General features: G+C 34.6%; 1 long non-coding RNA gene across 1 annotated transcript; it reads left to right on the top strand.

The window, feature by feature from the left end:
* Positions 1 to 7,959: 7,959 nt before the first annotated feature.
* LOC129464811 (uncharacterized) lies at positions 7,960 to 13,901 on the top strand. Its single transcript, XR_008651762.2, has 3 exons — positions 7,960 to 10,436; positions 11,168 to 11,328; positions 12,968 to 13,901. It is a non-coding gene; the product is annotated as an uncharacterized lncRNA (long non-coding RNA).
* The last annotated feature ends 735 nt before the right edge of the window (positions 13,902 to 14,636 follow it).

The following is a 14,636-nucleotide window of genomic DNA, read 5'->3' as shown; positions in this document are numbered from 1 at the left end:
ATTTTGAGATACGTCCCATCAATACCTAATTTATTGAGAGTTTTTAGCATGAAGCATTGTTTAATTTTGTCAAAGGCCTTTTCTGCATCTATTGAGATAATCATGTGGTTTTTGTCTTTGGTTCTGTTTATATGCTGGGTTACATTTTTTGATTTGTGTATGTTGAACCAGCCTTGCATCCCAGGGATGAAGCCCCCTTGATCATGGTGGATAAGCTTTTTGATGTGCTGCTGGATTCGGTTTGCCAGTATTTTATTGAGGATTTTTGCATCAATGTTCATCAAGGATATTGGTCTGAAATTCTCTTTTTTGGTTATGTCTCTGCCAGGCTTTGGTATCAGGACAATGCTGGCTTCATAAAATGTGTTAGGGAGGATTCCCTGTTTTTCTATCCATTGGAATAGTTTCAGAAGGAATGGTACCAGTTCCTCATTGTACCTCTGGTCAAATTCGGCTGTGAATCCATCAGGTCCTGGACTCTTTCTGGTTGGTAAGCTATAGAACACAGGAGCACCCAGATTCATAAAGCAAGTCCTGAGTGACCTACAAAGGGACTTAAACTCCCACACAATAATAATGGGAGATTTTAACACCCCACTGTCAACATTAGACAGATCAACGAGACAGAAAGTTAACAAGGACATCCAGGAATTGAACTCAGCGCTGCACAAAGTGGACCTAATAGACATCTACAGAACGCTCCACCCCAAATCAACAGAATATACATTTTTTTTCATCACCACACCACATCTATTCCAAAATTGACCACATAGTTGGAAGTAAAGCTCTCCTCAGCAAATGTAAAAGAACAGAAATCATAACAAACAGTCTCTCAGACCACAGTGCAATCAAACTAGAACTCAGGATTAAGTAACTCACTCAAAACTGCTCAACTACATGGAAACTGAACAACCTGCTCCTGAATGACTATTGGGTACATAATGAAATAAAGGCAGAAATAAAGATGTTCTTTGAAACCAACCAGAACAAAGACACAACATACCAGAATCTCTGGGACACGTTCAAAGCAGTGTGTAGAGGGAAATTTATAGCACTAAATGCCCACAAGAGAAAGCAGGAAAGATCCAAAATTGACACCCTAACATCACAATTAAAAGAACTAGGAAAGCAAGAGCAAACACATTCAAAAGCTAGCAGAAGGCTAGAAATAACTAAAATCAGAGCAGAACTGAAGGAAATAGAGACACAAAAAACCCTTCAAAAATTAATGAATCCAGGAGCTGGTTTTTTGAAAAGATCAACAAAATTGATAGACCTCTAGCAAGACTAATAAAGAAGAAAAGAGAGAGGAATCAAATAGATGCAATAAAAAATGAAAAAGGGGATATCACCACCGATCCCACAGAAATACAATCTACCATCAGAGAATACTACAAACACCTCTATGCAAATAAACTAGAAAATCTAGAAGAAATGGATAAATTCCTGGACAAATACACCCTCCCAAGACTAAACCAGGAAGATGTTGAATCTCTGAGTAGGCCATTTTTAATTATAAAAAAGATGCTATAAATAACATTTATTTGTCTTCTTGGGTACCAATTCTGGACATATCCTGGGATATATGCTTAATATCATAGTTCACATGCTAGCTCATAAGATAGCTTTAAAAAGAGCTTCAAATATTTTATAAATGATGTTCATGTATACACGTGTATTGGTAGATGACTTTAGAAATAGCTCTGCTTCTCTTTTAAAGTCATGTGTGTATCTACATATCAAGATATGTAATTGTATGTATGTGTATACATACACATTTACATACATATATACACATACACAGTTTTAAAAGAGAAAAGCAGAACCAGTTTCTAAAGTAATTTAGTGGTTTCTATGTGTATGTATATACACACATATATATGTATATACACACACATACACACTTTAGAAAGCAACTCTGCAGGAGTGAATTATTTGTATTGCAACTATCTTCATTTGAGGCTGATTTATTATATTCTCTCATTTGCTGAGTGTACACGTTTTTTATTTACTCCATATTCAATCAATTGTATTCTTTTATTCTTGTCACATAATTATTGATCCATAAGATTAATTTCCTATTTTTTCTCCTTTATTCCCATTTCCCACGACCTTTCATTACTTCCTCTCATAAATGCACATTCCAGTGTTCATTTGGTATCATCTTTATTAATACATGATCTCATAAAATTATTATTGAGCATTTTGCTGCATACAAGTATTTGCAACTTACATAATAATATCATATGCTCATTATTTGTTCTTTTTTCTTCACTCATCATATATTTTAACATAAAATTATGTAACTATATAAACAGGAGGTGTTTTGACTCCTATGTCTACATTGTACCCCAATGGGTCAATCTATCAATCTCCTGAATAACAATAGACCTCCATTTTTTGTTAATGTCTAACCACCAGAAATATCAATCCCTTGAAGTTGAAGTGGTTGCAAAGCTTACTCCGGTGGGTTGAGATTGCGTATTTTCATTTTTTCTTCCTTTCCTCTTTAATTTGTTTTCATAAGCCTTCTGATTTCAGTTTTACCTATTTTTTTCCTTACCTTCTCATTGCCTATAAACAAAAATATTTTATTTTTTCTGGGGATAATTTTATTATAGCCAAAGCTCTTTCAGCACAGTTTCCTTGGCTTAGTTCCAAACCTAATGCCTCTGTCATTTTTCTCTACACTCTTCCTTTTATATTATTGTCTGTGAGATTTTATTTACTCTCACCCCTTGATACCTTTCTATTTGTTATTCTTATTCTTTCAAAATGCTGACTTTACTAAAATGGAAAGAGGTTAAACTGTGTAAATAATAATGTAAGAGTCAAGTCTCATCATATTCACAATTTGGCAATGAGGTTTGAGGTTCCTCAAACAATTTCTTATGTTGGGAAGAAATTGTTTATACATACCAGTGTTTTTCAAACTATGCACACATTGACAATCAAATTGAGTGTCCTTTTCATTAAGATTTAACAAGGGTAATGTTTTTCCTTGCAAGTTAAAGTAAATAATTTCATAAGCCACTTATTTTTCCCTTCCATCTCTCCTACTTCTACCTTGACAACTATTTCTCAAAAATCAAGTCTAAAAGTATTTCTTTGTTTTTCCCTATAATAATTCTATGATGTTGAGTTGGGTTTCTAACATTTGGTACATGAGTGTTTTCAAAACATATTGTAACTAAGTGTCTTCTAATATTGCTCTATCAAATTAACATATTCAGAAAGCATTAAGTGAGACAGTCTACCAGAAATCAAAATTAAAATCAATTTTGATGTCTCCAAACAATGTGAGAGGCACTTGCATCTTCTGAATTTCGTCAAAGCATTCAAATTATGATTGCTTAACATATTCAAATAAGCTATTGAATACTATTTTCCAGATAGATCACATTTTTAGGGTTTTCACTTGTGATATACATGAATTTGACTCTCCTGTTACTTTGTTGCAAGGACGCTGTAGTGAATGTCTTGAAGGCATAGACAATTTAAGTTGAATCCCTTCTTATAAAAAAAAGAAGCTGTGAATGGACAATTTTCAATGTCGTTTCAGAGTCACTAGCAATGGAAGGGAATCTATTTAAGGATTTTCTCTGCCTTTCTGTAGTGAAGAAAGCTTTAGGTTGGTTTACACCCACACTACTTTATTTGGAATTTAATTAGAATGGATGTCACTGGAGGCAAATACTGTGTGCAGCATTTCTAAATTCATTTATAAAGATGCCTACTAGATAATGCAGATTCAGTTTCAGGAGTTTAGTTCCTATAGAATTGTAGGTAGGCTAGAAAGAATTATAGTCCCTTCTAATCATTAAAATGTATGCATGAAGTACTTCAAGCCAGCTTATTCATCACTCCTGAAATGCTGTCAAAATGCTTAAGGGCCCACTTCTTCTGAAGTAAAGTGAGAAAATCCCCCATTCTTTAAGGTTCAGGAGAATATTGTGCACAGGTAGATCTATTTTTGAATAACACTTCTTATAATGTGCAGACAAAGCCATGGATTAGTTACTGCTGTTCCTTAGCATGTTACTTTGCACATAAATTTGAAGCTATATCAGGGAGAGAAACCCACTGCTAAAACATTTTAAGGCATGAGTTAGAATGCCTTTAATATTCACTTTTTCAAACATCATCATCCTGAAGATTGTATCTCTCACTGAAAATTCTATTCATGTGTGAGGCTACCAATTATTAATGTAAGAGACATTCAAATTTGCAAAATAATTTGTACATGTTTAAATATTTTTATTTAGCTTAGTAAAATAATGGATTTAATTATAATGGATGCATATTATGTTGAAATTGGATTGTTTGCACAATAATCTACTTTCTTATAGTAGCATATAATGATATCGTGTATAATAGATATAATGAAACCATTTGGTGGCACCATTTTAATAGAATCAGAATTTATCTGAACTTAGGTCTGAATTTTTCAAATTATAATCAGTGGAGCTTCACTAATCTCCCTGAAATAAATTGTAAAAAGACTGAAAAAAAAGTCCATTATAAAAACATTTTTAAATATATTTTTATATTTTAAATATCATGTTATGAATATTTGAAGTTAAATAATATTAAATTAATGTACTTATCAGAAAACTTAAATTTTCTGAATTACATTTGAAGCTAGAGTGATTCTAGCACTTCCAAATGTTTCTATATCATTCCACACTAAAGCTTGGATCACCTTTAAATGAAGTGCATATAAAAAACGTTTAAGTGCTCTTAGTAATTTTCAAGCAATATGTACAACATTGCCCAGAATTTGAACTCTTCCAGATTTCGTTTCCAATAAATTTAAATTGCTTTGTGTAGTGAAGAGTAATTTAAAATTATCAAAGTGCTCTAAATTCTGCAGTAGAGTACCCATAAAATGTAAAGCCTTTCAATGATTTTAAATCACTATGCACACTTTAGAGTAATTTCAGCACATCAAATGCTTTGATTTTTAGTTTTCATTGCCTTAATTTGAAAGAATGAAAAAATGCCAAACCAAAATAGCATTTATTATCAGTAAGAGTTGTAACTAACATGATTCTCAAATAGACTCAGACTTTAACGTGTGAAACATACCATTGTTACTAATGAATCAAAAAAAAAGTGTAGCCACCATTATAGCAAATATTTATAATATTAATTAAAATTTCCTTGTCAGACAAGATTGAATGTATTTTTCTAGTATATATTTACAGTGAGCCTATAGTATAGTTTTCTGTTTTACACATCCCATGTGAGTGTGAAAGTTGGCTACTTGCAACTTCTCAGAGATATTTACATATAATTTATAAAAATCTGAATTGATTCAAAGTTATGAAAACAGAATCACCCAATTACATTGGAAAATGTTCAAAGAATAACCAGTAAAGGCAATAAAAATGCCTCAAAATTTAAAGTAACAAAAAATTTATATTTTGATTCTAAGAAAACACAATAAAATTTGTTGACAATTACTAAAAATATCAGAATATCTCATATATGATTAAGTAAAACTCATTTGATTGATAGTTTACCCAATTAAATTAAGAGCAATAAAATGCTGGTGTACCAAGGGGGTTGATAAATAACACCACTCTTGTATGCCCAAGTTCTTAATCAAATGAGAAACTGAATAAAAAACTGATAAAGTTAAACCAGATTCTACATGATTAGTGCTTTCTTGTGGGGAAGGGAGCTTATAATGCTACATTCCAGAATTGTTCAAGGGTGTTCTGTCTAAACAGATTCTTCCTCAGGAATAAGCTGTTTTACTATGGGCCAGAGGAAACAGCAGTGCATATGGCCTTTGAGAATCTCTTAGTTCCATAGAAAAATGAAACAGAGAGTTGTATTCTTTATAAAGAATTTGTCTTCCTCAACTTATCAATTAACATTAACTCATCTACACATCATGAATAGAATGAAATTAGGAGTGGATAGTTAACAAAGTGTTACAGTAAGGAAGCATCAGTAATAGAGATAAGAGCATTCTCTCTTCATGTGAGAGAGTGCATCAATGAGGAGAAATCTATTGTATTAATATCACCTCCAAAAAATGTTAAGATAATGTCATTAATTACTTCAACAGATGCTACAAAGCCCAGTATAATATGTAAAGATAAAATAAATTGTATGAAATGTCTCAATTTTTATTAACTTAATCATGAAGTTATATGAAATAAAAGCAACTAAGTTGTAAAAAATTGGAAAGCCTGATACAAAATAATTTAAATGACATAATTCTATGTCTTTGAAAAAAATTAAAGTTTAAGAAATCAGTTGAGTATAATTATTTATACAAAGTTAATAACCTTTCCTTATACCAGCAAAGTACTTAGAGAGTAAATGATAGGTAACAATCTGTTTCATTATTGCAACAAGATGGAAGGAAGAAAACAATAAATAGAAAGGGTTCTATAAGACAAATGTATGATCAAAGGGAACATAATTAAAGAGCTTTAATTATATATTATATAAGTGTATAATAGGACAAGAAGACTAAATAACAATCTATATTTGTTTTCTTTATATGAACACTAAATAACAAATATTCTAAATCTGTCTATTAAAATTAATGTATTGTTTGGATAAAATTCTTATTTATAGTAAGTGGAATATCAGAAAGCAGACTTAATAAAGTTATTTTAAAGTTAATCTCAAAAAATAAAAACAAAAGCAAAAATATAACCCTGAAATTCTGGTTAATCTTTGGCAGTGAAAGCTCCCCCATAGTCCATCCATCTTACTATTTGTAACTATAAACTTTGGACACTTTTTTTTTTTTTTGAGAAAGTGTCTCACTCTGTCGCCCAGGCTGGAGTGCAGTGGCATGATCTCGGCTCACTTCAACCTCTGCTGCCTGGGTTCAAGTGATTCTCCTGCCTCAGCCTCCTGAGTAGCTGGGATTACAGGCGCTTGCCACTGCACCTGGCTAATTTTTGTAGTTTTTCTAAGTAGTGACGGAGAATTTTGGATACATTTTTTAGAGTAAAAAAAGTAAATTAAAAATACCCTAATTGAAAACTCTGAAAATAAACAAGTTAGATTTTTTTTAAGAGAAGTCAAAATTTGAAAAAGCAACTATTATTAAAGTGATTTTCATTATTTTTTTTTTCCTTGGGATATTTTTTCCCATTCACAGAGTGGAAAAGCATAGGTGACTACAAGTCTTGCTGGACACTCTGCTGTCAATTTGGCTAGGAAAAAAACAAAAACAAAAACAATTAATGGACATTTAGTAAATATTAGCAGAGACAAAGGAATGTTACAAAGGAAGCAAATGGAAATTTTTTAAATGAAAAATAAAATATCTGAAATTAAACATTTATTAAGTTCAATAGCAAAAAAAGAATGATAGTAGGAAACTATGTTGAACATAAAATAGTATGTCCAAAAAGCCAGATCTAACTTCTTATTGCCTACAAGGAATTGACTTTGAATATAAAGAAAATGGTACAAATTAATAGATCAATAGCAATTCCCCAACATAAAGAACACAGAACAATGAATGAGACTAAAGAGATACTTTGCAACAGAAAAATAAGAAAACCTCAAAACGTGAAGGACAATATTAAAAGGTCTAACGTATTTGTAATTTCAGTACCCAAAGTTAAAATTGGGGCATACTTCTAAATACACAAAGACTTTCAAAATCTGCAGTACAGTCAATGACATACATTTACGAATGAAAGAAGCTCAGCAAATTCCAGATAGTGTAAGTGAGACAGCAAAATGCCTAGGCAGATAAAAAGGGGTCCCTAGAGAATTTCTGGCCTTCTCCACAAGTGTTTACATTACATGCTTTTGTGCAGATGAGGGAACCTGCCCAGGGCTTGTCTGGGCATGCCCACAGTGGACTGGAGCCTGACATGCTCACTGGGGCAAATGGGTGGAGCCATGAGGATTTCATGCCTTGCACAGGGGAGGAGCCTGCCCTCTTGAGCTCTTGTGGTGACCTGGGAGTCAATGTGTAAGGTGGTGCTTTTTAGCAGGAACCCCTCTCGCTTTGCAAATAGTTTTTTGTTTGTTTGTTTTCCTTTTTGCCCAATAGAACCCTGCTCTACTCACCCTTCAATGTGCCCGTGTGCCTAAATAATCTTGGTCGTGTCGAAACAACCCAGGTATTAGCTGAACTAAGGAGCACAATTCTGCAACATTTTGGCACCCAAACACGGGGCTTGAGAAATGAGTAAGATGCAAACAAAAACGCCCCTTTTTTTCCTTTTCCTTCTAAGCCTTTGTGTCCTCGGACTTTTTCTGAGGGTAGGGGAATTTTACCTTCCTCCCCTCCACTCCTGTCACTTCCAGGGATCGGGAATGTCAGCCTTTTCCTGTTTTCAAGGGATAGACAGGTGAACCAGAGGCTCCCTGCTCCCCTCCTAAGTTCCTCGCCCTGCTGGAGGAACCTATTTCCATAAGAATAAGATTTTCTTCCTGCAGGCATCTTTCCAACTCTGCACTTTAAACTTTTCTGCCTTTCTCTACCCTGCCAGCAGTTAACTTTTAAGTGAGAGTTTTTTTTTTTTTTTTTCCTTTTAGAAGACATTTTACTAGGCCAGGAATTATAAGGATCACTGTTTATATTCCCTGTAAAGTTTTAATTATTAAAAATGTTTCATGAGGTTGGTCTTAATCTGTAGCCAATCTAGTGTGCTTTGCATGACTTTCTGTATGGTCAGTAGCAACCTTTGCCGCAGGTCTCCATCTTGTTTTATGTCTTTAAAGTGTGACCTGTAACCTCATGGCAATGTTTTGTTTAGCCTCCACCATTTTACAGTGGCAGCTGGGTTCAGTCCTGGCTTAGGGAATGAACTCTTTCTGGTTTGATATCTGGATGACCTTTGCAATTTGTTGATTCTTTTCCCCTCAACAGCCTTGGATTTTTTTTTCCCTGAGCCTTTAGTAAAGTTTGAAAGCCAGAAGTATTGGCTGCTTGGCATAACTAAAATCAGATAACAAGGGATTTAAAACAATTTTCTTAAAGAGCACACAGCTTAATTAAAAGTGTATATCCAAGTTATAGGCATATTTAAAAGGCCTTTATTTATTTAATTTTTTCCCCCTTGCATTTTGTTTTGCTAGAAAAAGGGTTTTTTTTCTCAGTTGGCTGAATTTTTTTTCTCCATTTCATCTTGCCACTCTTGATGCATGCACGAGAGGCTCTAAGATAACTCTGGGGTGCATAGGACTCCTTGAGAAAAACAGAAGGCACCACTGACCCCATTTTGAGAAGAAATCTGTTTTCCTCATGGAACCCCAGGAATTAAAAGCAGATAGATCTCTCTCAAAATCTGTTTTTGCCTCCCAATTATGCCTGTTTATTACGCCCTAGCAGCAGCATGTTTTCCTAGCCCTGTCTCTTAAAGGGATTTGCCTGGAGGACAATAATCCTATTAGGAGACTGGCAAATGAAAAACCTTGTGGCTGCTGAGTTTTCTTCTGCCTGGCTGTGTGGTTATGTATGTGTTGTATTTGTGATGTTTATAAAAACAGCCCTAATTAATTGGCCTAAAGAAAAATAAGCACTTGAATCAAATATTTTTTAATGGAAAGATAAAAGCCCTGTGGTAGCTTTTAGTTCTCATGACTTTAATCTTTGAGAAATAAAAACAGCCTTAAAGATTATTTGGAAAAATGCAGATGTCATCAAAATTTAAATAGGTGGACTAAATTATGCAAGTCAGATACTAGGTTTGCTAAATGTTTTAAGGCTATAAAATGCTTTTTGAGAATGATTCAATTTGCTGGCTTCACAACTGGTAAGGCCTGGAGACATATGTTACTAACCATGTCCTTAGTTGTGCTGGAAGGAGTCAAACCTTGGCTGCACCTAGCACATAATTAAAACAACTTACCAGGTTTTACTTTAAAGGTAAAAATTGCTAGGAGTTACCATTATAACATGTAATTGAGACCACTAAAAATATATTTACATTTGAGTTATGTGAGAGCAGTAAAATGTTTGTAGTAAAAGATTATAAGAAGGCATAGAAATGTAAAATTTTATCTAAGGTTAAAAGATTGTTTTGAATGAAATAAGATAACAGTAAAAGTTCAAACGAGTTGTGGAAGGATTGTAAAAATTCACCTTGCAAAGGAAATCCCATGTGTGAATATATTGACTAAATTCAAAGGATATTATATGGTTTTTCTGTAAATTCAGCATTGAAATAAAAGCACAACAAGGTACTCTTAAAGCAGTAAGCTACTCTTCAGCAAAATTTGTAAAGTGTTATAACAGATTTTTACTTTTAGAATTTCTGAGTCATCATTTTAGCAAAGTAAATAACATGGTAATCTGGAATCCAATTTCACAACATCAAGTATTTTAAATCCCTAACATACTTAACAGGCTTCCCAAAATCAAACTGCAGTTTCAAAATTGTCTTTCTTGATATCAGACTTTTGGATGCTACAGAGGACACCTGCAACATCAAAAAAAAGAGGTAAACAGGATTATCTGATATGTTTTAGGTACATGGGATTGACAAAAAGGTGTTCAATCTTTTTTAGGTTGTATTTTTGTCAATAATACTAATATAAGTTCCAAACTTTTATGGGATTCATAAAATTCTAATGTTTGCGCACATGCTGTCAATCATAATTATAGCTATTATGTTGTTATTGTAAACCATGGAGATAACCAAATTTATTTGGCAATCATGTTTCTGACTGCAACTACCCTGGACATTTTGTTACTCACAAACCATTCTTGTCTTGTTTTCATCCTATCCTCTTCACATGATGTTTATAATCAGCTATGGAACTTTGACAGGTGTTCTCAAGTGCGGGTTTCTGATAACTTTGGAGATTGTGACATTGGAATAAAGGAAAAACATACAGGACTCAAGAAAATTGAAATGTTCATGGATAGCAAGCAAAACAAGAGTTAACTGAATGGACTGAACTAATAGAAAACTGAAGTAATCTTTTTAACTTTTGCTTGGAATATTGCTGATCATTGTTGTGTTTTTCAGAGTCCAGGAAACTTATCTTGAACTATTTATGACCTTTAATAATTGAGTAAGGTGTATTCCTGTGAACAAAATTTGGAGCATTATTTGTCTTTCTCTGCCTGGCTTCTCCAGAATTTGGAAACTAATATTGAGTATTCTTAACTTATGGCAGTATAGTCATTTGCATCAGTGCAATAAGAATCCTTTTTCTTTTGCAACAGGATGCAATTGGAGAAACTGGTTGTTTTACCAGGCTTTGATTGGAAATGTGTGCTTCCCTTTAAGGAGTCAAGCTCAACTTGCAGAGCTGATGGGAACCCCTTGGGAAAACTGGCTTCAAACGTTTGTCTACACAGTCCACATACAGGGTTCCTAACCTGTGGTGAGTAAAGAATGTCACTTTCCAACAGGCCCAGACACCATATGTTCTTGGGACCTCAAGAAGAGAGGAGTTTACCCAACTCACAGGTATATGAGGATACAAACCTAGGGCTGGGCTCAGCTTTAAATGGTCTTATCTGAGATTCTTTGTGAAACAGATTTTCATGAAAGCCAATCTAAAGGGCCTAGGTAGAAATAATTGTTTTGCTGCACTTTATGCAAATAAGCCAATTATAAGACTAAAGTCTATATTGCAAGCAACACACTCCTATTATGATTTGTTTTTAACATAAATGAGGACGAGACAGAGAGAAATTATGTTTCAAAACTTATCATCATTAGTTTCTAGACTTATTATTTGTTTTTAAGTTTTTGCCTACATTTTAGACTAACCCTGCTTGTGCCTGTGAACCAACCAACAATCTCTGGCTGCAGCTCAGAAAGGACAAAAGGGGATGGGTAAGGTAAAAATCTGGATCAGTATTTTAGTTCTGAACAATTATCCTGCAAATCCTGCCAGCTGATGGGAATAAATAGGATGCCCATCATCCTATTTAGTTTTTGGGAAACTAAAACCAAGGGAGCTAACCAAAGCAAAACCCCATACACCCAATCTTAGCAAATATAACTATAGCCACCAGTTATCTGGGTGTGTCACAAGACATCCTTTTCTTTCCTTTGTTGGAGGAGAACTCAATTCCACAGCTTCACTTTAGCATTATGGCTTATGTTAAGGAGTCTATGCAACTTCCATGCTGAGACACGTTTTTGGTCCCAAAGTCAATTCCAAGCTTTGTGTCAAAGGCCTAAGAAAACTGGATCTTAGGGATCCAGAAGCCAGACAATAATGAAAGTCAAAAGGCACAGCACAGGTGAGAGTGACTGATTCCCACTGATTAAGCCAAGCTTCCTGTTTCATGGATAAAGGTCATGCTAATATCCATGGCATAAATGAGGTCTAGAGAATTAAAAGGTTACTGCCATCAGGGGAGATAGGAGTACATAAGAAAGAGCAGCTATTCCCATTCCCTAGGTCCCCTGTTAACATGGATGAAAGTCACTTTGACACCCATGGGTGGCACCCTGTCGCAGTTGCTGGGACTCAGCAATACAAGGACAGAGGAAAGAAAGAGGAGCAACTCACTTCCTCTCCCTCACACACGCTGAGTATTTGCTAGAAAGAGAAAGGAACCAGGCACACATGCTCCCCTATTTCTAGATGAGTAGCCATTCATCTTTAATCTGCACCCTTTTAGAACATGTCCTGAACCCCTGGGACTCTTCTGAAAAAAATGCCTTCTTTTTTCCTTTTTCTTCCTTTGTCCTCTATTCACTGGTAGGTGAGTAATGGTGTCCTGTACCACAGAACACTTCCCTCACATGCATCCTTCAAACTGGGAGGAGTTAATTTCTCAAACCATAGACTAATTGGCTTAGGATTAGGTTCAGGGGAAGGGAATGCAGAAACCTGACATGTCAGCAAAAGGGTAAAAGGTTTTTTTTCACCATTGGGCTTTTGGCCTCTCTCTCCCTGTGCAAACTGGTAAAAGGCCTCTGGATTTTCAAGTTGTCCTTACCCACTCCTTGTTTCGTTTTCATACATATTTTCTAATAACCTGTTTGTCTCTTCTCACTTTTAGGCCATCAAACTCCAAATAATCTGCACCTGGAGCCTTGGATGATGGCCTTTTTTACTGGGAACCCTGAAATAGGCCTCTGAGGGAAATCTGACTGCCATTTTCCCAAAACAGCTTCCCTGTCAGTAGGAAGCAATTAAGATTGGTCTTCATCCTTATCATTATCCTTATTCTAATGGCAGTTAGAGGTACTTCTTTAGAGGGGAGAATGAGACAGCCAAATGCCTAGGCAGATAAAAAGATGTCCCTGGAGAATTTCCGACATGCCACGCAAGTGTTTACATCAGATGCTTTTGTGCAGGTGAGGGAAACTTCCCAGGGTTTGTCTGGGTATGCCCACAGCGGACTGGAGCCCAACATGAACACTGGAGGAAGTGGGTGGAGCCACGTGGAAGTCATGCCTTATGCAGGGGAGGAGCCTACTCTCCAGCTCCTGTGCTAACCTGGGAATCGATCTGTGACGTGAGGACCTGTTAGCAGGAATCTGTCTCGCTTTGCCGAAAGTTTTATTTTTCTTTTTGCCCTATAAAACCCTGTTCTACTCATCCTTCAATGTGTCTGCATTCCTAAATTTTCCTGGTCATGTGACAAGAATCTAGGTTTTAGCTGAACTAAGGAGCAAAATTCTGCTACATAAGGTCTAAGAAAACTATGCCTGTATCCATTAAATCAAATTGTTAAAAAGCAAATATAAAGAAAAAGTCTTCACATCACTAGAGAAAAATGAAACATTCTACATAAAGAAGTAATAATTTGAATGGATTGTCAGAAACCATGACTAGAAGACAGTGGAGCAACATTTTCAAATTTCATAGAGAGAGAAAGGAAAAAAAAAAGAAGAAGAAAAAGAAGACATAATAAAACACCTGTCAGTTTAGTATTCTATACCCACTGAACATAACCTTCAATAGAATGTGAAGTAGACATATTCAGATGAATAAAAAATCAAGAGAATAATAGTTATGTTCTACATGAAATTATAAAGGAAATTTCTCAGACTAGGTGGAAATTATACTAGTGAGAAACAGACTAGAAGGACTAAAGGAAGAGATGTTAGACTGACAAAGTCAATTTTTAAAAGCCAGATCTAACTTCTTATTGCCTACAATGAATCCACTTTGAATATACAAAAATAGGTAATAATTAAATTGCTAGAAAATCATTTCAGATAAAGAATGAGCACATGTAGCTTGAAGAAGATACATTAACATAAAAAGGACTTCAATAAAAAGAGTATTATGCATAATGATAGAAAAATTTATCAGAAAAACAACATCAATTACAATGTATATACCTAATAAGACAGCCTCAAAATATTTGAAGCAAATCTGACAGAATTATAAAGAAGAATGGATAAATTTACAATTATAGAAAAAGATTATACACCAGTTTCTCAGTAATTGATACAACCACTGGGGAAATAATAAGAAAACAAAAATAAAGACATAGATCCAAATAACACTTTGTACTAATCGATATTTCTAGAAAACTGCAGTCAACATTGTTTTCCAGTGTTCGTGTATATTCACCATGGTAGACCCTTTACTGTGTGTAAACCTAATGTTGATAAGTTTAAACAGATTAACAATTTATAGAGTGTATTATCCAGTTACAATGAAACCTAATTAGAAATTAGTGACTGTACTCTAGGAAAGCAAAGCTCTTTTAAATC

The sequence above is a fragment of the Symphalangus syndactylus genome, chromosome 16, assembly GCF_028878055.3.
Source record: "Symphalangus syndactylus isolate Jambi chromosome 16, NHGRI_mSymSyn1-v2.1_pri, whole genome shotgun sequence".
Taxonomy (NCBI): domain Eukaryota; kingdom Metazoa; phylum Chordata; class Mammalia; order Primates; family Hylobatidae; genus Symphalangus; species Symphalangus syndactylus.
This window is presented reverse-complemented; position numbering and strand designations above follow the sequence as displayed.